Genomic DNA, 23,795 nt, shown 5'->3' on the forward strand with positions numbered 1-23,795 from the left:
TTTAAATAGTAAGTCCCTCTTACAGTTTTGCCTCATGCAATGTTGAATCATTTTGAAATTCAACTGGTGTTTGTTAAATAGATCATTCAAATACTGTCAATCAAACATTAAAAAAAATTCTCAGAGGTGACTTACTCCAGTTTGGTTCTGGTATTGCATTTATGGTGTAACCAAATACGAATTTTCTGAGCTGTCAAGTTTTTCTTTTAGCATTACAAATTTGGGTTCTTTTTGTTCTTTGTCACTTTCTTCTTTTCTTCATCTTCCCCTTCTCTTCCTTTTTCAACAAATTCACGGAGTAGGAGAACTTCTGTATTAACGCTATTGCTTATTTAAAAAAATTTCTGGGACTTCCTTGGTGGTCCAGTGGTTAAGACTCCAAGCTTCCAAGGCAGGGGGTGCAGGTTCCATCTCTAGCAGGGGAACTAAGATCCCACATGCCTAACAGTGTGGCCAAGAAATAAAAGAAAATAAATTTCCTTTCTGGCATATTTCAACATATCATTTGGATGAAGCATTAAATTTTTTAAAATTTGTCCTGTATTTTTTCCTTGTTTTATGGTAGAAAAACAAAACTAGTATATACAAATGATCTGCTAACATTAATATTTCTTAACCTTTATGTATGTGCCCAAGAGAAGACATTTTTTTCTTGGAACAGCATTTAAACAAAAAGAGAATCAAATATTATGTCTATAACTCTTGCATACGTGGTTATATTTTTTAAACTTTAAAACATTATTATTTGCATTAATGTTTGAAGTATTTGCTCTTGAGGAACTACCCATATTTTTTGCATAATGGCCTAATTTCAATACTAAATTTTGTCAATGATGATGGAAAAATTTATGTTCTTGGACTGTCCGGTCATGATTCACTCTATTTTGAACCTAAAAAAGATTTCTTCACCAACCGAATGGTCATGCCTCACATTTATCCTAGCCCCGTGACCTACTATTTTTGCCTTGAAAATGCATGATAATCTGATCATGTTTTTATCATCAGTAATTTCATACACAAATCATGAAGCCCATGGATTTCCTCACACGTCACATACTCTAATTTATCTTTTTGCTATTTATGTTGATACTTCTGGGAGAAGAATTTGGATTTAGTATAAATTGAAACTCAGAGCCTAGGTTTGCCATTAAGTGTATGTATTTTTGCTGTAACGCTAGAAACAAGAGCGTGAAGAAGCCCTTGAGGGGAGCAGATGCTCCCTCCCCAACGCCCTCTGCCACAAATGCTAGACAAGGCTTCCCCTCAAGGTAAGAAAAATGGAATATTACCACCACTTTACATTTCAGTGACCTTTTATGTACTTTCCCAGTACTTTTCCCCTCTTTCAACAGGATCTTGTTTTCATTTTTAGAAATTATCTTTCCCTCATGAGCATGGTTAATCAAAGCCTTCACACTTCCCACTATAGAGGCCAAAGAGGTAGAAACTTCTTATTATTCCAGTGCTGGCAATGGTGGACAAGTGAACTAAGGTCAGTAAATCAGACTCTCTTAACCCGGGACTTTGAATTGTGAGTGAAGTGACTCAGAGATGGAAAGAGGGTCCAAAAGCAGTGACCCCTGTCTGTGGTTCTGCTTGAGCTCCTGCCTTGGTCCTGACCTTTGTTCACGCCTGATTTTGTAGCCTCCCCATAAATTCTGGAGAGTCCCAAACCTCCTTCCAGTGCATTTCCTTTTTGCTTTTGCTGGCCAAACAACCGTGGCCTGACGGTTTTTGTTGCTTGCCACTGAAGAGCTCTGACGGAAAGAGAATATACCTCTGTCACCACCCACACTGGAGTGAGGAGCAGGCATCACCATCCCTACCTCCAGTTTACAGACTGGGAGCTGGGGTTCAGGGGGCCTGAATGACTTGCCCCAAATCTCACAGTGAGGGCGTGACGGAGCTCTAATTAGTTCCCACAGTGTGGATCTCTACTTCAGAGATACATCTTTGAGGTTCACTTGAAAGACACTATTTTGAACCCAAAGAGGCTGCATTTAAACCAGAAGAGACAGAGATACCTTAAACAGCACACTGTAAATTTTATTTCTGCACGTCTTCTCACCTGCCCACCCCACTAACTCCAGGGCTTGTTATAGAAAATAAAGATGCATTTTCCCTTGTGCATCTGAACACAGCTTGCTGAACGTTATTTGTTTGTTTGCCTCAGTTAACAACAATTGCATACTTATCTGGGTAAGTACTCAGTTAATGTCTATCTTACCCTCTTGACTGTCAGCTCCCCAAGGCCGGGGGCTGTGTCTGCCTCTCTATTAGATGCAGGACCAAGGGGCACAGGGTGAGTACTCAGGATGTATTTCCTAACTGGCCAATGACTGGCTCCCAGCAGTTACTCAGTGATTGAATCTTTCTGCCACCTGATAGAGATCGTTGGCTTCATTTGTCTGTGATTCTGACAAGTAAGAATTTTATTTTTAATAGGTTAAGAGGAATGGCTACTGAAGGACAGTTGAAAAGATGTCTACTTAACAAATTAAAAGAGTGAATTTAATTTACTTAAAAATGTATAAATATATGATTTATAGTATTACCTGTACAGCTACAAACTTCTACAAGAGTTTTTGCCAGGAGTGTGTAAAATGTGTACCATAATTTGTTTTTATTTAATGAACCCATTTAGAAAAGTAAATCTAAATGACTATCTGAGCATCCTCTTTGACATGAATGTCTCTAAAATACACATTTGCTGTGCTAAACTTTTCCTAATACACAAGAAGATAAACGTATACCTAGTAGAGTACAAAATCATCCTTTATGTCACTTGAATGTAGCAAGTTCCCTACATATGAATGAGTTTTGTTCCAAGAGTGGGCTCCTAAGTTCAATTTGTTCACAAGTCCGACAAAGTTAGCCCAGGTACCCAACTAACACAATCAGCTCTACAGCACTGTACTGTGATAGGTTTATAACACTTTCCACACAAATAGTACACAAAAAACAAACACAAAGAATAAAGAAACTATTTAACCTTATTGAACAGCTTCCCTGGTGGCTCAGATGGTTAAGAATCTGCCTGCAATGAGGGAGACCTGGGTTCGATCCCTGGGTAGGGAAGATCCCCTGGAGAAGAGAATGGTAACCCACTCCAGTATTCTTGCCTACAATTCCATGGACAGAGGAGCCTGGTGGGCTACAATCCATGGGGTTGCAAAGAGTCAGACACGACTGAGTGACTAGCACGTACATCTCGAAAAGTACGGTAGTACCAGCTACATCACCTGTGCTTTTACACTGACTTCTGGACATCCTGGGCTTGAAATAAAGGGAACGGTAAACTCTATACGTGTGCTGTACGTGCTGAGTCGCTTCGGGCGAGTCTGACTCTGAGACCCCATGGACCGTAGCTCAATGGGCTCCTAGGGCACGGGATTCCCCAGGCAAGAACACTGGAGTGGGCTGCCATGCCCTCCTGCAGGGGATCTTCCAGACCCAGGGACTGAACCCATCTCTTACGTCGCTTGCATTGGCAGATGGGTTCTTTACCACTAGCACCACTATACAGTACCATAAAGTACACAAAAGAACAACAACTTGTAGAGGATGCGTACATGTGACAATGTATGCCAGACACGTGAACTCACTTACGTGACTGGACATGTGAACATGCTTGCATCTTTTAAAGTTGGCAACTGGAAGGTTTGTATGTAGGGGACTTACTGTATGTGATAACTTGGGGAACTCCAGATGCTTCATTACTAGAGTTGTGTTTTATGGATTGTGCCTATGTGTTACACATAGGAGGCCAGGGTCTCTGAATTCAGACCTGTAGCCCCCTTCACAACGGAAAAGTGGTGGCTGACTAGGGTGACCAACGGGTTCTGGTTTGCCCAGGACTTTGCACTATAAGTTCCACCTTCTGGGAACCTCCTCAGCCCTGGGCACCTTCTAGCTGGCACACTTGTAACTGAAAGGTACCATGGTTTTAGATTTGGCTCCGTTAGTCCAAAGACCTTGGAACAAGGAAGCAATGGCAAAGAGGAGACAAATAAAACCATCCTAGAAGAGGAAGTGGAAAAGTGGGCTTAAGAAACGGACTCTGTTGCTCATCTGCTACTTAATTGTCTTAGTTCGGGTTTCCCCAGTAGCACACCCTGAGATACAGATGCAAGCACAAGTAGATTATGTGGGAGGTGACCCAGGAAACATCCATAAAGGAACTGGGCAGCGAGACTAGGATTGAGAACAGCCAGTAAAAGATGTGCTATCAAGCAAGTTGACTTCCCTGGTGGCTCAGTGGTAAAGAACCTGCCTACCAATGCAGGGGACATGGGTTTCATTCCTGGGTCAGGAAGATCCCCTGGAGAAGGAAATGACAACCCACTCCAGTATTCTTGCCTGGGAAATCCTGTGGACAGAGTCGTCTGGTAGGCTATAGTCCATGGGGTCGCTAAAGAGTTGGACATGACTGAGTGGCTAAGCAACAAGATAAAGCAGGTTAGTTCTGTGAGCAACAGAAGCCTCATCCCTCGTGGGAACCCTAGGAGCTAGAGCGGACTGCATGCCTGCCGGACAGGAGGGAGAGGGAGCTGGGGTATTTATATACCGGCTCCTGTTGGTCACTGGTTGAGAACTGCCCCTGGGATGTTAATTCTCCAGGACTTCTGGTTCAGCCTTGAGTGCATGAGCAGAGTGGGCTGCCCCCCAGAAGGAGCCCCCAGGCAGAGAGACGGGATGCTGGCAGCGGGAAGCTGCCCTAGAGAGCACTGCACTGGAAACGCCTGAGGGACTGTGGGCAGGCCGCAGCCAGGTCCGCTCCAACAGCCTTGGGCAAGGCACTTTCCCTTCTTGAGTTTTATTTTCTCTGATCATGTGAGAAGCTAGAGTTTGAAGAATGCCTCCTAAAAATGTGGACATGGACTGCTGCCAGAATGAGAGATGATTTTGGTGCTACATGGACACAGCTTCAAGTAACACTGAATCCTGATTTGTTCAGTCCTTCCAGAAACATGGATGAGAAAGTCTACTTGCGTGTTACTTTGTCCTAAACACTCATCCTGCAATCTCCTCTTTTTCATTAAGAAGGAAGCAAACCCCAATAGAAAATCCAGTTTCTAGAATGTAATATACTACTCTTTTCTTTTAATTAATTTTTTGTGGTTAGTTTCTATTTGTGGTATGTGATCTTGGTCTTTAAATAAAAGTTAAATAGACTGAAGATAAACATTAAGGTAAGAGCTATACAGATGGGATGTTAATACAGCAAAAATTGTGAGGGTGAGATACTGAGTAAAATAAACTCCAAATGCTCTCCAGATTCAAGGTCAGTGTTCCTGTGTTTGAGAATTTTTTTTTTTTTTTGGTGACACTCCTGTTGCTGATCTTTTGGGTCATGTGTTCAACCTTCTCAGCATTTGGGGGCTTAAAATCTGTTCCGCATTCACTTGTGTGTACCGAATAGGGAAAAACTACTGTAAATGGTTGTATCAAGATGGCCAGATTCAGGTACTTTTCTGAAATATGCTGCAGTGGGCTTCTTTAGCATCTTTCAATTCCGCCTAAAGAGGGATTTTAATTTGGTTGTTATCGCTGTCTGCATCAGGCCATAAGACAGCATCAGCAGATTTGCGCTGAAGGCTAAAGAAGGTATGTTTCAAAGAGGGGCAACTGTGTCCTCATTTTATACTCACTTGGAGTCACGTTTGCAAGGTTCAAGGATTTCTAAACAAAGGAAGGTGTTTTAATAGGAAAAAGTGATGGTTTTAAGTCTTGATATGCTTTCAAGGAAAAACAAGATATTTTAAAGAACAGCCAATTGCACTTAATTTAATAGTTGGAGAGAAGAATTGTGAAATGTAGTGATTTTACAAAGAAGTTTGTGGTTTGAAGCAATATATTTTAAGGATAGTCTGTTTTATCCGCAGCAAATCTGAGATGCAGTCTTTTCCGGAAATAGGTCAAATTCTGAGTTTTTGTACAAACCGTATCTCCCACTAGAGGGCGCTCTTTAGTTGCATATTGAACGTTCTTTCTTTTTGTAAAAATAATTCAAAAAAATGACTATAGGGCTATGAATTCTGATACAATTCTTGTTGAGCATGTTATGAAATTTTCTCCAAGACATTGTTTTATTTTCAGCTTATATGTGTGAAATTCCACTTTAAGAAGTATAACATGATCCTGAATCTTTCAATATGTATAAAATCCCCATGGTATTATACAATGGAATCAAAGGTGTAAGTTTAAATTATTGCAATCCCACAGGTCTTTTGGTTATTGTTTCTCTCTATATGTTACTGCACAAATAAAATTTATTGTAAATGTTAATATCGTCTGCTTAGATCCTTTGTGAAAAGACAAAGATAAGCAGTGGTCCAGGTGGCGATTCTGCTGTTTCTTCCAGAGTGATTTTGTTACCTAAGCCAGTTTTCCAGGACATTCTTTTAATTTGTTTTTCAAGATTTCAGTCTGTTCAGCTTGTATTATCTTAGCTCCCTGATAATCATGGCCTACTTTTTTTTCTAGATTCTTTCCCTTTCTCCTTAGATTTGGGCTTCTCAGAGCAAACTGTATGAGATTCTGGTGTTTGTGAAACCACACGTTTAAAAATAAATTATGACCCCCCCGGCCCCAATGTTCAGAAAAGTAAAATAATCAATAAAAGTTTCTCAATTTAAGTTGTTTCACTGCATTACATTTTTCTTTAACTGCTACAGTTTAAGGCTATAACTTAATATGACAATGACATAACACAGACAAGCAAAATGTAGTTATTTAAAGTTTTATAAATTGATTCCCATGGTGTTCTACAAAAGACTTCATCTAAACATGTTTGGGAATTCTAACTTGTCCTAAAATTACAATTATTTTTTATTTTTATAATCACACATATAATGTAGGAGAATATGTTTTCCTAAAAATTTAAACAATAATCATTTCAGGACATAATTTTTAACATAGAGGTATACATTACCATCCCTTTTTATCCCTTCATGAAAATTCTCCTCCTTCCCCAGAAGTAATCACTGTTCACATATCCATGTATAGACTACAGATATCTTCTCTATGTATCTGTCATTTAAAAATAAACTTTTAGTTTTTATTACTTTTATGGAATTATAGCCTATGTATTGATGTATTGCTTTTTCTAGTTAACAATGTGTCTTGGTGATCTTTTTATTTCACTATGTGTAGCCTTAACCAACACTGTCTTTATAACCACTGGAGAATATTCCATAGTCTCTGTGGATGTTCTTTCAGTTATATTCAGATTAAGGCTGAATCCAACTTTTAAAATAGCTCACACTACCCGGCAGGAGATATCTTTGTATATCTTTGGTGCCCATGTTGGTGGTATGTTGAGTGGATCTCCAATGGGGGTGGGGGTGGAGTTTGGTGGTTTCCAGATCACCTGAAGCTTGTGAGAATGTGGCAAAACCTCTGAGCTTCCATGTGTGGATTTTGTGAAAAATCTCAGGCTCTGGTTCTTCAAGGATATGGCTGTGCCCAAGCTGATTCGATTTCTCAGAGAGAAGTGTCATTTGAGACCATTAATCTGATAAGGTAGACCTTTGTTAAAGAAAAAAAAAGAGAATTCAACTCGGAATACTTGTTGAGTCCTTGATCCACGTAAGCTACTGTGCCAGTCACGGCTTGGGGAAAAAAAAGGTGTGCCTTGAAAAAAAACACATTAAACAGAGTCTGTGCTCACAAAGGGCAGCGGTGGCAGGCAGAGCAAATCGAGAACATAGCCAAATCTAATCCTAGCAAGAAGAGTGAGAGGCAGTGAGCGAGAGGCTGGTTTGAGAGGCCACCCAGCTGTGGGGGCTCGTGAAGGAGGCGGGGTGGGTCTTGAGAGATGGGCTGACCTTCCACCCCTGAGGATGAAGAGGAGAGGCGAGCAGCTGGAGTGGACGAATTATTGTTTGAAAACGAAATGCATGCATCTAGTAGAAAATTTAGAAAACACAAACCACTTGAAGAAATCCTATTAACTTGATCTCCTGAAGACAACCACCGCTATAATTCTGACATACTTGAGTATTTTTTCCCAATGCATATTTTGTAATGGGGGGGTCTACTCTTCTCAACTGTGGGTGTCCTTAGTGAGCCTGGCTCGGCTGGCAAGAGCAGATGCAGCCCCCCCCAACTACCCTGAGGGCAGCTGGGAAGGGCCCCACTGCCTGTTACAAGGAGATGCAATTGTAACGCTATGGAACAATATCCTCCTTCCTCAAGCTTAGTCTGGGATATACAAATGGCTGATCACCATTTCTAGAATGCACCATCCAGTGTAGTGAAAAGAAAAAATGTGGAATGTACCTATCAAAACACGCTACATCTTTCTGCGCTTGTTGAGATGTCAATCAACACTGTGAGGTGATTTTTCTCCCCAGAGCTCAGTCATTCTCGTGCCGGAATGGTGCTAAGGGATAGCTGGGCGGATTCCAGGCTTTCCAGGTCAAGGAAGAAGTTTCTATTTGTTCATTAAGCAAACTTAAAAAAATAATACAAGTATTAGGGAGACAGGAATCTCTGTTTCAGGGGGTGTTTTAAGGGGTGGTCTTCCATCCTGGAGAAAGTTCTCTTTCTTAGAAGAATGGTCCAAGTGTCTTCTAAATGTAGCAACAAAGAAGCCGAGGACAAGCCAACTTTTTTTTTTTTTTTTTCTTTTTAGAGACTGTTTGAAACTTCAGATCCTGCAATATATTTTAAGTATAATTTTCACTGGAGTGTAGCCTGGATCAGCAGGGCTTTGATAGGCCGAAGAAAGAGCGTGCCCTAGAGGGAGGGATCAGCGAGTCTAAAAATGGGATAATAGGTATACTGGAGGATGGGGAGGGACTCTCAGTTGCCTGACTTGGATGGAGCAGATGGAAGCTTCTGAAGGTCCCAAGGTACTGTAACACACAGATCTGGTCCTCCAGAACTGTGGTGGGACCTTGCCATTTCTTTGGCAGTGCAAGCCCTTTTTGCATCCCTCCCAGGCATGGGAGATTCGCCACATCGTGAGAACCCATCGTCTGCCATTAGAAGGCTCACCTTCCCAGCCTCCCTGGCAGCTCTCATACAGCGCAAGTCAGACACCCACTGCGGATCCTGAGAGTTGAGATTCCTGCAGGCGGCCTGTGGAGTGCGCGCTGCTGAGTGGAGGGGGAGGCCCATCCAGGTTCTGGAGGCAGCGGCTGCAGGGGCGTTCGGGCGCTGTCCAGAGCCCACTCACAGGGCGAAGCAGGGGGGCGGGCTGCAGGGGCTGGGGCTGAGGCTGAAGGGGACGTCTGTCCCCAGAGCAGCTCTGCAGGGCCGCCACAGGCGTGCTTCCTGGCTGGGCTGCCTCCAGCCTGTTTCTCAGTCCCTCATGGAGATGCTCAGACCATAAACCATCCTTTTCCACTCAAGACAGCCAGAGATGGTTTCTGTTGCAACTCCGAGCCCTGACTCTGGGACGGCTACATTTGAGGAGTGGTGAGAGAAGAGGCTGCACGAGGCCCCTGTGATGTGATTTCACACGGTGGCTCAGATGGTGAAGAAGCCGCCTGCAATGACCTGGGTTCCATCCCTGTGTTGGGAAGATCCCCTGGAGAAGGAAATGGCCACCCACTGCAGTATTCTTGCCTGGAGAATTCCACAGACAGAGGATCTTGGCAGGCTACAGTCCAAGGGGTTGCAAAGAGTCAGACATGACTGAATGACTAACACTTCAATATTGAACAAGGGTTTATTACGACACTGGCTTTATAATAATAAAACTTAATTTCTCACACAATTCAAAAAGAATATATTAAGCACATGAAAAATCACGTAGTCTCATTAATAACAAAATTGCAAGTAAAATCAGACATTATTTTTATTTCAGAGAAATGGAAAAGATTTTTAAAAATGTTTAGTGCTGATAAAGATGTGGAAAAATAGACATTTGTGGTTCAATCAAATTCCAGAGTTCCTTCTGGAAGGAAGTCTGGCAATAACTAGCTAACTTTATACATCCATGTGTCTTGATCCAGCAGTTTTATGTCTAGGAATTTACTTAGGGAAATAATTAGATGGGTCCAGAGGACTTTCAGATAGATGGAGATATAAAAACGTCAACTTTACTTCTGATGAAAAAATTTTTTTTGGAGGATGTTTTTAGGAGTATGTCCACCTGGGTACAGCTTACCCGGGGAAAAGTTACACTTGTCAAAGATTGCTGCCTCAGGTCACCTGGTTCTGGGACAGGGAAAAAAGGCAGCAGGTTCCACATTAGCTCTTTAATGTTAGCCCCGCCCATCTGAGCAACACGGGCCAACAGCGACCACCCATCAATTAGGGGACTCGCTTCCTGGGGGAGGGAGCAAGCCTGCCACGTGCTTGCGGTCTCTCTAGGAAACGTGAGACAAGAGAATCAACGTTCCTGGCCCAATAGCACCATATGATTCCATTTTTGTTTTAACAATGTGTGTATGTTGGTGGAAACAGGTATAACGATGAGCCTGGGATGGATGTTTGATCAGTACTTTTCCCCGTGGGTTGGGACTGTGAGGGAATATGCAGTCGTTATTATTTGACTTTCAAAAATCCACAATAATTATTTTTCACGAGAAAAAACCTGAAACATATTTCATTAGAAAATGAAGTTTCTGTTCACACAGTGTGTAATGCTCGCGGCATGTAAATGACATTTAGTCATACAACAGCAAGTGTCTTAGCTAAACACTGACAATCAAGCTACGCAGACTCCATGATGAGAGTAACGATGGACTCTTCCTGTGTTCTCTGCTGTCTTTTCTTTTTCTTTGGCTAAACTGGGTCTTCGCTGCCGCAGGCTTTCTCTAGCCGCGATGGGGGCTTTCCGCTGCAGTGGCGCGCGGGGTATTCCTGGACCAGGGACTGAGCCCGTGTCACCTGCGGTGGCAGGCAGACTTCCCACCCCGGACCACCAGAGAAGCCCTCTGCTGCCCTTTCAGTGTTCGCATGTAAACCAAGTCCCTCCTCTGCTCCCCGCCGAGACCCCTCTCAAACCCTCTTTATTAAAACCATTTCTCATGTTTTCACTGTACCTTGAATGAGAAGTCATCCTCAGTACATTAATGTCCTGCGTGAACACAAGACACAGGGAGGTACCAGGGCTGAAAAATCAAGCTTTTACAAAGAGCGATTCTTTGGGGGGACGTGAAGGCAGTGAACCTGGAATCTGGTAAACTTGCATCCCAGATTCTGTTAGGGTAGCTGTTTCAGATGCAGTTCATTAAAAAGAAAACTAAAAAAAGAAAAGACAAGAAAAAAGGCAAGTGATTGGCGTAAGAGGATTATTGGTTTCTTTCGCTTACCTTTTCATTTTCCCCCTATTCAATCAGCTTGCATTTAATACTAAAAATAAGCCTAATTAATCTCACACTTGAAAATCAGCGAGCTTTCAGGGGTAATGGCGCAGAGGACTGTAGCTTTTGTTTTCAGAATTTCAGTACCACACCCTGCCCCTCTTATGGCCACGGGCATCTACGGAAGTCCTACTTTGTTGTGGGCACTTGGAAGACAACGTTGGTTGTCTGTCTAGTATCTGTTCTCTGTTCTTCCTTGTCAGCAGAGCTCCGCCTCTGTCTAAGCACTCAGTGTGTCCCCATAAAAACCACGCTGTTCTCCCACCTCCCTTGCAACCAGGGGTGGCCATTAGCACCGTCCTAGTCGGGAAGACTAAGCTGTTCTTTCTATCAAACTTCAGTTTTCCTTTCTACCTTCCCCCTTTTGTCCCTCTGCCATTTTTATTCTTCTCATCTGGAATACAGATGTGAGGCCTGGAGGAGCAGCAGTCACCTTGTGACCATGGGGATCAATGCCTTAATGCTGAGAGTGATGAAGCAGAAACAAGGAAAGGTCTGAAGGCTTCACTGACCAGCTCTATCTATAAACCTCTGGACTTCCTGTTGTATAAGATGAAGAAATCTCTATTCTTTTAGGTCAGTAGCTTAGGGCTTTCTCTTATTTGCAGCCGAAAGTATTCTTTTAAAAATACTGAGGTGAAATTCATATAACCACTTTAAAGTGAATTCAATTCAGGGAAATTTAGCACATTCACAATGTTGTACAACTACCACCTCTATCTAGTTTTGAAACATCTTCACCACCCCTGAACCAAAGTAATTCTTAACTGACACCGGTGTTAGACCAGTATTTTCTTATCGAATGCTCTCGATGGTCCTAATAAAGTGGACACTGGTACTAGACATTGTGTGCTTTTGTGCACCAATCACTTCCTGTTTTCTAGTCTTGTCTTTTTTTTAGTTTCATTTTAATAAACTGCATCTGTTTAAGAAACAGCCACCCTAACAGAATCTAGGATGCACGTTTACCAGATTTCAGGTTCATGGCACGAGTTCTTCTGTGTCCTGGTAACAACACGCACTTTCCCTCTGGGAACAACGCCTTCCCCACAGCGCGTGCCTATGTTCTGAGCAGCACGGACACCTTTACGGCTCCATCGTGGGTGTGTGGGCAGCCAGAGCACCACTGAGTCAGAGAGGTATGCAGGCGGCCAGAGCACCACTGAGTCAGGGATAGGCTTAGAGATGGACGCACGACACTGGGCCAGTGTTCAAATGGCTGGAGAGGGGTGTTCTATTTTTCATTAGAAAAATACATAAGCCAGGAGCTCCTGGCCACCATCCTGCCCCCATATGGAGCTGCTCAGCCTGAGTGTGAACCTGATATAGTGGAGGGCAAAGCCAAGACACAGGGTTGCCAGGTCCTGATGAGATTTTTGAGCTCCAAAAGTGACTGGGGTAGAAGCCAGCTCTAGGTTCAATATTTTCAAATATTTGAGTTAATCTCCTTTTCCTTAAACCCATTTGAATAGGATTTTCTGTCACTTACACTCAAAAGAGTACCACCTCTCATTGGAGTAGTAGTATGCTATCCCCATTTCACAGATGTGGAACTGAGTATCCAGGATGATATAATTTTCCCAAGACCATCCGGCTTTGAACTCAGGTCAGTATCCCTCCAAAGAAGTCACTTACCTACTTCTGTTCCATGCTGGCTGCATCCAAACATGGGAGTCGGGATTTCCCTGGTGGTCTAGTGGTTAAGATCCAAGCTTCCACTGCAGGGGGCGCATGTTCGATCCCTGGTCCCGGAACTAAGATCACACCTGTCACATGGAAAAAAAAAAAAAAGAAAAATTTTTGAATCAAATAAGAAGGAAACTACAGTATATTACCTTAAAAAATCATATGGGAAAACTAACAAATGAAAAACAAAGATGAGAGTCAAGCTCCACTATCTTGTTAGTGAAGGGGGATCTGTGGTTCTCTTGGGTCCCAGGCTGAAAACACTTGTTGGATGTTGGCAGGAAGAAAAGAAACATCTCCTTGAACAGATTAATTTTTGGACTTGGTATTTATAATTAGCTATTTTTGAGTTAGTGACAGCAACCTCTGTGGGTTATTTATTCATCGCATCTGATTCTGAAGCAAAACAGCTTTGATTTGGTTTCCCAGTGACCAGATGAACCATATCGTCGGGCAGTTGGTAGAGAACCTCCTAACAACAAGAAATAAAAAAGAAGAATCTGAGTACTCCTTCCCCTCCAACATTCTTTGGGAAACATGCTTTGCTAGGTTCTGGACTAGTTCACTCACATGTGTCACTAGCAAAATATTGAAGAGGCAGAGGAGCCTCATGGAAACAGTTTTATTGAGTGCCTCTGTGACAAAAATATCTTCAAAGGGAGTTCTATCAATTTTATTAAGCTACATTGCGCACTTTTACATGACAAGAATATCAAGCACAATCGCATTTGAATTAGCAATCAGGTTTTAATAGTATTTGACACTTCCCCACCTTGTACTGGCAGAAGCTGTCTCTCTGAGGAGAGACACTGGGAGAGGAAAAGTCAGCCTCCTGCTGAGAAATGGGTGGCGTCCGAAAGTTCATTTGTGAATTCTTAGTTGTTGCTCAGAACACATGTTCCCACAGTAAGAATGGGTTTAGCTTCCTGTGCTGACACTTAAGAGCCAAGGGAGCCCCTTTTATCAGTTAAGGGGTTTGGTGTCAAATAATAGAAACGAACTCTGGTTAATTTCAGCCAAATTACTGGAAGGATACTGAGAGCTCTGGCTCCGTGGGAAAGTTGAGGGACTAGACTTTCCAAGAGGAAGCCCCAAGAGGCCCACAGTAATGACCACCATTGCAATGTCTGTCATCACCCTGTCTACCAAAAATCTGGTCCTTCCTGTGGTCCTCCCCCCCCAGCAAATGGCTCCTCAGCCCATCAAGGTGGAATTGTCCTTGACTCTCCTATTTTTCTCACACTTCACATCCAGTTGTTTGGTAAACCTGGTTAGGTCTACCTTCTAAATATACATGGTATCTGATTACTTCCCATTCACCCCACGGGTACAACCTTGATTCCAGGCATCATCATTTCTCACCTAAAATACTGCCATCACCTCCTTGCTGGTCTCCTCGCCTTCCCCTCTAGGCTACAACATCCAGCAGCCAGAGGGATTAGGTTAAAATGGTTTTCTCATGTGTTGGTAAGTGGCTTGATCCGATTTGATCTGAGCCCTTCCTCTTCTCCTGCCTGCTCATCAATCGTACCTCCACTCCACCCTCCTGCTCCAGCCACACTGACTCCCTCCTTTCTGTCCCCTAATATGGTCAGCAGGCTCCTGCCTCAGGACCTTTGCACTTGCTCTACCTCCTGCCAGGAACACTTTTGCCAGAGCTTCTCTGTTCAAACATAGTTTCCTTAGTGAGGCCTTCTCTGATCATCCTCTAAAATAGAAGTCACCTTTTCCCCATCTCTCTCACAATCTATTCCCTTCAGTCTACTTTTTCTTCATGGCCTCATCGCCACTTGATGTTATATAAGACACAGCTGTGTTTATAATCCTAGGATATAAGCTACTTGGGGCTTCCCTGGTGGCTCAGACAGTATAGCGTCTGCCTGCCATGTGGGAGACTCGGGTTTGATCCATGGATCTGGAAGATCCCCTGGAGAAGGAAATGGCATCCCACTCCAGTACTCTTGCCTGGAGAATTCCATGGATGGAGTAGCCTGGTTGGCTACAGTCCATGGGGTCGCAGAGCTGGACACAACTGAGCGACTTCGCTTTTCACGTTTCATAAGCTACTTAGGATATAAACTACTTGAATTTGTCTTTTTTTCAATTTCATGTCCTCACACTGGCAGCTATTAAATCGCGCGTATGTGTATACTCTGTCGTATCCGACTCTTTGAGACCCCAGGGACTGCAGCGTGCCAGGCTTCTCTGTCCATGGGATTTTCCAGGCAAGAATACTGGAGTGGGTTGCCATTTCCTCCTTCAGGAGATCTTCCTGACTCAGGGATCAAACCCATTTCTCTTACATTGGCAGGTAGGTTCTTTACCAGCTGAGCCACCAGAGAAGCCACATATTAGGCATTCAATAAATATTTTTTTAGAATGAATGGATGAAGGTATGCATGGATAAATATAGGATCAGCCCTGGTGGGAACAGACTCATTAGTCACTGTGCTCCCACTGGGAAGAATGAATTCTGATAACTTTCCATCTCAAAAATCAAATTTCAGGGAGGGGTTTCTGATGAGTGTAGGTTGACTAACAGGCTCATATCTTAGCAAAAGGAGAACAGGATGCAAATCCCATGAGCTTCCCCAAAGAAGACACACTCCCAAAAGGAAACCAATTTTCAACAAATGGTAGCGGATTCTTGAGATACAGGTGAGGGAGCTCTGCCCCAACGTAACTTGTGCATAGAAGTGAAGTAACTTCCTGTTACAGTAATTTGATGCTTCCAGTAACCAAAACCCAAGTAACAGTAGCTTAGACATACGAGGGCTTATTTTTCAGGCATAACTAATCACTGAGAAGACAGTTGCTGCTACTGGATCTGTAGCCACAGAATCAGGATCTAGGCTGGCATTTCTGGATCTTCTTAGCCTTTCCCTCATGGTCACAATACAGCAGCCATGCGTCCAAGTTTCCTGCCTTCGCATACCCTTCAAAGGAAGGAAGGAGTGGAGGACAAATGACACACTGTTTTCCTCCAGTGCGTCTCCCTCTAATCACAGAAGGAAATATCCTTCACAGCAGCTATCTGAGACTTTCCATTGTCTGTTTTTTGGCAAAACTGGAGGACTTGGGACAATGCTACTTAAGACTTTCCAGTCTCGATGGTGAGAGTTGGACATTAAGAAGGGTGTTGGGTGGTCGACCAATGGTATCTGCTTGAGATCAAACAGCTAGAGGGTTAGGACTTGATTTAATTTGAAATTGTGTCTGGTGCCAAAGCCTATCTCTTGGGCTCTAGGCTAAATTGCCTCTTGGGAGGAAAATTTTGTTTTCCCTTTCATTTTGCTTTGCTTTGTTTTCAGATGCTGTCTAGGTAGATAGACACAAATGGCCATATATTACATGAATCTGTTGATATGAAATGTCCAGAATTGGCAAATCTATAGAGACAGAAAGTAGATTACTGGTTGCCAGGGGCTGGGGTGGTTGCAGTGAATGGAGAGTGACTATTAATGAGTATGGGGTTTGTTTTTAAGGTAATGAAGATATTTTGAAATTTGATAGTGGTGTCGATTGCATAATTCTGTGTATATACTAAAAATCACTGGATTGTACATTTTGAAATGGTGAATTTTATGGTGTATTAAAATAAAGCTGGTAGTTAAAAAAAGATCAGTGCTGAACATATACTGTAGCCTCCATAACCTTCATTAAAACTATATCAGGCTCTTCCCAACATCCCAGTGCCCTACCCGTCTCCCGTCCGCTCGGAGGTCGGGTGCCTCTTCACCCCCGATGAACTTCCCGGGGTCCCACCTGCCTGTTAACCCCCCTGCCCTCCCTCCACAGATCAGCACTCATTCCTCTCATTCTTTCAGGTCTTCGTTCTAGGTATTTTTCCATATGTACTCACACATGAAAAACAATTTATTTCCCTCGCACTCTCATGACCTCATTAAATTGCAAATTCCATGAGATGGTACTTGACATTATAGCTAATATTTTTTCTACGTAGTAGTTTCTCATGTGTTGCTAAGTGGAGGGCCCGATTATAAAAATATTTGAGAAGGACTTTAAGAAGCTCTATAGCAATATTAGACCAGCTGCTTTAGGATGGAAATTCTCAACCTGCGCTATGGTTTAAAACCCCTGGGTAGCTTTTCCAATGCTGGCACCTGGGGTCCATGCCCAAAGATTCTGATTTCATTGGGATGGCATCAAGGGCAATTCTAACATTCAGCAAGGATTAGAACAGCGGTTTTCAGCTGACAGGGATTTTGCCCCTGCCCGGGGCACATCTGGCAATGGCTGGAGCAGTTCTGGTCTTCACAGCTCAGGGAGAGACGTGTGCTATTTCATTCTGTGGACTGAGAGAGAGGAGGGATGCAGCTAAATGTCCTTCAGTGCCTGTGGCGCCTGCCATGATAAATACACGTCTGGCTCAAAACATCAGGAATTCTGAGGGGGAGAAATTCTGGGCTAGAGAAATCACAGAGGACTGGCCAGTTGCATCATCTGAGTTTAACTCTGGGGCAGGTGGTGGCAAGTAGAAATGCATGAACACTGTACCCAAATAGCCAAGTGGGTAATCACAGAGAGTCCCGGCTGCAGTTCAACATGGCTTTGAGTCTGATCGCCTCACGTGTTCCATGGATCCACACCTCCTTTGTTGATAAGCTCATCTGAAAGCAAGACAGAAGTTAGGTTGTTAAAATTCTTATTTTTACAGGCATTCTACAGCTAAAAGCCATCAACTGTCAACCACGATGAGCAATTCCCGTTTATAATGAAGAACTTCTGACAATTACTACGTGTCTTTATTCCTTCGGCATGTTTTCAGAATTATTGCTTTTATTATGGAGCAAAACTTGGGCCACAGCAACACACTCCGGAAAACAGCACATCAGTTTTTGTGATCAGAGGGGAACAGTAGATAAGAACAAACCACCATGGGCTCAGGGGAGAAGTCTTTGTGGGCTGGAGTGAACGCCTGAATTGGATGCAGATCACGCCAAAGCCACCGAAGCAACACGCATCCTATACACTTTGGGATAAATGTTGACTCTGTGGATTTTTGTTTGTTTGTTTAAAATCAATCGCTTGATATGTTCTCATCAGCTATGCGAGAGATTGCTATCATGGATAATGAAAACAAAATGACAGGCAGATAAATTTAGTTACTGTTTAAGAAATCTTGTAAGGTATTCTCAATAGTATAAAGATAAGGAAATCGCATAATTGAAAGAGCTGAAAACAGCATTAGCACGAGAGTATATAAGGGGAGCAAGGAAATCAATTGCAGAATGTAGGCAGGACGCTCAGATAAGGCCGATTCTCCTTTCAGTGAATAAAATTGCCCACTATGAAAGTCAGGCGGCCTAGCCTAGTGTTTTTCAACTAGACTGCACAATCAAACCTCCTAGACAGCTGTAAAAGTGCGAATGTCCATGGTATACTCCAGACCAATGCAGTCTGAACCTCGGGGGTGGGATCAGGCAGCAGCATATTGTAAAGCTCCTCGGATGGTTCCAAGGAGCAGCCACATTTGAGACCCCCTAGAAAGTACTCCTTCCCTCTCCCCACTCATGTGGGGATGCCTGTGGTATAGGGTGTCTTGGCTTGGCTCACATCATATCTTGTTGCACTTAAACCTTGGGGCTATAGAAGCAGTTCACTTAGGAAGGATTGGTGGCAAAGGCATTGGGTCAGTGTTATGAACCCAGTGGCAGAAATGTCCAGTAGCAGCAGTGGCCATGGCACTTGGAGAATAGTGTTTTAACAAGAGTTAAAATTCCTCTGGAGTGACCTTGAACTGGTTCCTCTGACACAAGTTGGTTCCTACTCATTTTTCCAGCCTTCTTGTCTTTTGGGGGACTTCCTGATTTTCTGCCAACAAATAAAACTTCTGGTAAGTTAACCAGACTTGGTTTCTGTTGCTTGGAGCCAAGAATGCTGATGGGTATATTTATTGAATGTTTTTCTAGAAATGGACAAATTTGAAAAAAAAAAAACCTGTTTAGCTTCATCCTAAGTAATGGACTTCCCTGGTGTCTCAGCTGGTAAAGAATCTGCCTGCAATGCGGGAGGCCTGGGTTTGATCCCTGGGTTGGGAAGATCCCCTGGAGGAGGGCATGGCAACCCACTCCAGTATTCTGGCCTGGAGAATTTCATGGACTGTATACTCCACGGGGTCACAATGAGTCAGACTGAGCAACTCACTTTAAGTAACGACATCTATGGAATCCCTTTAGATGTGTTAGTTTTAATCTTTCTGAATATATTACATTTCTATGTGCAAACATTCCCACTGTGGCTGACTTCAAACTTACCTGCACAATCTCAAATGACTTTGCAGGTTGCTAACAATTTAATAGTCAGCTTTCACGAGCCGGGAAGACAAGGGAGAGGTGGCAGAGACCATGGGAGAGATAGTTTCCTAAAAAACTCATCATTCTAGCACCAGGGTGAGGAGGAATAGATGTGGGACAGACGAAGCCAACTGACGCACCCTACTGAGAGTAAAGAAGCTTCAATTTATTTTGCTAAACACCTATTGAGATGTGTTTCCATGACTGTGCTAGGAAGTAGGTTCTAGAAGAGAACTCATTGATCCGTCACCAAGTATTTATTATCCACCAAGGACAGAGCCTGTCTCAATCTGGGGGCACAGAAATGAACTCGTCACCTGGTGTGGGAAGCTGACATGTGACAAGAGGTTGTAAAAGATATGGTAAGTGCTCTAATGGAGGACAGGTATCAGGAGAGGCAACCAGCAGTCCCTGTTTGGGGAGGGAAGGACTAGAGAAAGTTTCAGAGAGCAGGAATTATCTGTGCTGGTTCTAGGATGCATGGGAACGTGTCAGACACAGGGGTGGGCACACCAGGCTAAGGGTTCGGGGTCTGCAGAGTCATAGAGTATGGAATAGCCCCAAGTTGTTTCAGGTGAACTCAGGCGGGCTGGGGGCTAGACCCTGCATGATGCGTTAAGGGCGCTGGGCTGTGTTCCACTACCACTGAGAGCAATCAAAGTGTTTCAAACAAGAAGAAAGGTCATGACCTGACTGCCATTCTAGAATGGCTGGGCGTTTGTGTGCTGGACTGATCCTAGAGGAGTGACTCTGAGAGCAAGGAGATCAGCAGGGATTTCAGTGAGAGAAGGTGGGAGGAGCAAGCGGCGGACACGGAGTCAACTTGGTGGTCGACTGGGTGTGAGGGGGAGGTGGATCCAGGAACTCACCATTTCTGTCCAAGGGGAGCTTTAACTAACCCTTTGGGAAGGACAGGCTTATATGTAGGAGAGAAACAAAACTTACAGGCAAAGGAAGCAAGGCCTTAGAAATAAAGTGTCTCACTGGTTTAATATTATAAACAGAAATGACTCATGATCAGGAAGAAGAGAGATCCATATTGGTTGGCACAATTCAGAAAAACTTATGAATGAGGCAGAAAGAGAAGAGTTCCATTAATAACAGGAGCTGCATTGGCCAGAGTGAACCAAACGCTGTGGTCAGGCCCCGTGCCCACACACTCCTCCCTTCTGGGTTCAGGCTCACGTGATGATAGTGAGGTTCCATCTCCCCTCCCCATGCCCTCTCTTTTTCCCTCTGGTTGGCTTCACTCTTAGACAGATGCACTCCTTTTATCTGGAGAAAAAGAAAAAAGTCCCCCTTTTTCTGGAGAAAGGGGGTCTGATATTTCAATTTTTGAGTTGCAAGTTTGAAAATATTTTTATTCCTGAGTAATAATTTGGCTAGTTATGAAATTACCAGAAAGAAATACTTTTGCATTAGCATTTTGAAGAAATGTATTGTCTTCCAGTTTTCATCATGGCTACTGTGATGTGTGATGGTACTTTTTAAATCTCTGTCTCTGCAAAATTTTTAGGATTTGAAATCTTATGATGATGTAACTTGGTGTGGACTTTCCTCACTTTTGGAGCTGGGTAAGTGATGGGTTCCTGAAGCTGGTCTTCAGCTTTAGAAATATTCCTGGATAATTTTTATGTTATTTCCCCCTTTTCACTCCTAATTTTTATTGCTGTTGTTTTTAAAAAACACCAATTGTTTGGATATTGTATCTTTAATTTTCTTAATATTTTCTTTCCATCATCTTTTTTTTTTCCTTTGTTCTACTTTCTGGGAGAATTTTCACCATCATCTTCTAAACTATCATTTGCATTTTTAACTGTTGTACTCTATCTTTCAATTTACGAAAGTTATTTATTGTTGTATGCATTTTATTCATGAAAGCTACAACCCAGTGAAGATATTTCAGAACATTTGATAATTTTTTCTTGCATGCCACACAGTCTATTTTTCCTTAGAGCTCCTCCTTTCTCCCCTGTTTGTTCACATGTCTGAATTTTATCTTAGAGGCTTTTCTCAAATACACGGTGATGCTTGAATGTTTGTTTGTATTTTGAAGTAGGACTACCTGATGGCTCAGCAGTTGCAATGCAGGAGACATAGGAGACGCGGATTTGATCCCTGGGTTGGGATGATCCCCTGGATAAGGAAATGGCAACCCACTGCAGTATTGTTGCCTGGGAATTCCTATGGACAGAGGAGCCTGGCAGGCTATAGTCCATGGGGTTGTAAAGAGTCCTAGGTTAATGGGAAGGTTCTGGAACCCAGTCAATTATCACTTTGTTCATCTACTTTCTGTCTTTCAAAATCTGGCTGACATTTCTCTCCTGTCATTGTCTGTTCTTCCACTCTCTTTCTTTGTCCTTGTAGAGTTTATAACTCCCGAATCCCTTTACTGTCATGGCAGCAAGGTTTTGAGAAGGCGAGAAGATAAACGGGTGAATTCAACCCACCATTTTAAACCGGAAGTCCTTTAATATACTTTCTATTAATTTTTAACATGTCCATCCATTCCCCCTCTCTCTTGACTGCTGCTGCAGACAGTCAGACACCTTGATTGAGCTGTCCTTGATGGCTTTGTTCAAGTCTTTTCCTGTTGAGTATTTCACAAGGTCAGAATCCACAGTGCTGAGGTCAGCTCCCCAAGAGCACAATCACGGGAGCTTTAGAAGAGCAACTTATGCCTTCTACCTTCTAACTCCTGCCCGTCACATCCTCACCCACTCTTTTCTAACGGGAACTGAGTGAGGGGAAAATGGCGCACAATGGACAAGACCCTACAGAGTTTTGTGACAGACCCTTCGCTCATACAAAAATGCAAATGGGGGCCACAACATGCCTTTCCATTTTGCAGTTTCACTATATCTCGAAATTCTTTTAATTTCCTGATAAATCCTTTTGAAAAAGACTCATTCAAAAAATACTCCAACAGTGTAGAGGATCAACATAAGCTTCCCTAGTCTTTCTCCTCTAACCCTGTACCCCAACCTTTATGCACTTGGTTTGTGTCCTTCCCTTTGTATCCCTTAATGCACACCTTTTTGCTTGTACTAGCATATGAGCACTCATTTATTCATTGAACAAGTAATTTCTGAGTCTCTATTTTGTGCCAGGCATGGATACGGAGATGTAGGCAGTATGTTGGTGAATGAGACAGGCCAAAGCCCTTCCCTTGTAGGAATCCACACATTGTAGTGGGTGTGTAAATCTTTAACCATCCAATACACCTTATATCCACAAATGCACACACACTTGCTGGCTATATTACACATGGTGTTCTGTAAGCTACTTTTTTTTCCCACTTATCATCCAGTATATCTTTCCACATTAGTACCATAGATCTTAATTATTTTTAACGTGTGGTATCTCATACAAATTGATCATTTATTTACTCTAATAATAATCAGTTATTTTTCTTCCAATATTCTGCTGTTACAAACAATGGATCAAGCATAAATTTGTGTAAATATTCCTCTATTGGTCAACCTTGAAGCATTTCTAGTTTTCTCTTTAAAAATCTTTAATCTTACAAACAACTTTCAAGATTGCCTTTGTACATTTAACTTTACACCCCTGCACAAGGATGTCGACAATGTATGTTTCTATAAAGAGAACACTGGGGTCAGCTGGAACAGTATTACACATTTTGAAAGCTATTGCCAAGCTGCCCTAAAAAAGGGTGAATTTATTAAAACTTCCATTAGTGTGAAGGAGTGTGTCTGGTTCTGAAAAAGGTGGTTTTGATGCATATAGTGATTTTTTGCATTTCCTTAGTTATTTTAAATTTGAATGAGGCAGGACAGGGTGCTTCCAGAGACTGCCTGATTTACACCACGTGAGATTTCTTATCAGACTCCTTGGCACTTACTCCTCTCTCAAAGCAATGCGGACATTGAACTCTTATCACTTTCCTTCCACTAGATCTTGAACGAACAAGCTAAAGAAATTTGGTCTCAGACCTGTCTTTGAAGAAGTCATTTAATGAAAAAAGAAAAAAACAACTAAGAAAATCCCCCAACTGTACATCTATATATCATCTTCAATCACTTTTAATCCATAACAAAATGTTATCCTTCAGTTCTTATTTAGAAAAGCAAAGCAAACTTTATGTGTAAGGTCATCTCTGTCTACTCTCCCAGTGAGACTTCTCAAAGATCTCTGTGCAGGTTGTGGCATGGTTTGGTTATAAATGAATGTGCATTACTAGATGTGAAAACCAAAGACATCCACACGTGGTGATTAGAACAGGCAATGTTAGACATCACGATATGAACAATGGTCACTCACAGCAGCTTCTAGAAGTTACCTCCAATCGTCTACCTTCCTTTAGCTTAAGAGATTTTCTGTAGGGTTACTCAAATCAGATCCTTGCTCTTCTAATCTATTTCTCTCTAAGCGCATGTAAAGTGTGCTTGACTTAACCAAGCAACTCTGCTTTAATTTGTTGGCACGATGTGATGCGTAACCCAAATGG

General features: G+C 42.7%; 1 protein-coding gene across 3 annotated transcripts in view; it reads right to left on the reverse strand.

Moving 5' to 3' along the window:
- Positions 1-23,795, reverse strand: part of ZFP64 (ZFP64 zinc finger protein) — a 142,563-nt gene that overhangs the window by 104,335 nt on the left and 14,433 nt on the right. For all 3 annotated transcript variants that reach the window (XM_081557292.1, XM_081557284.1, XM_081557293.1), the window contains exons 2-3: positions 17,526-17,638; positions 12,957-13,087 (exon numbers count right to left, since the gene is read on the reverse strand). The gene's annotated coding sequence lies outside the window, so the exon portion shown is untranslated. The remainder of the gene's footprint in view (positions 1-12,956; positions 13,088-17,525; positions 17,639-23,795) is intronic.

This window comes from Giraffa tippelskirchi, chromosome 13 (genome assembly GCF_054371585.1).
Source record: "Giraffa tippelskirchi isolate mGirTip1 chromosome 13, T2T-mGirTip1v1.2.pri, whole genome shotgun sequence".
Classification (NCBI taxonomy): domain Eukaryota; kingdom Metazoa; phylum Chordata; class Mammalia; order Artiodactyla; family Giraffidae; genus Giraffa; species Giraffa tippelskirchi.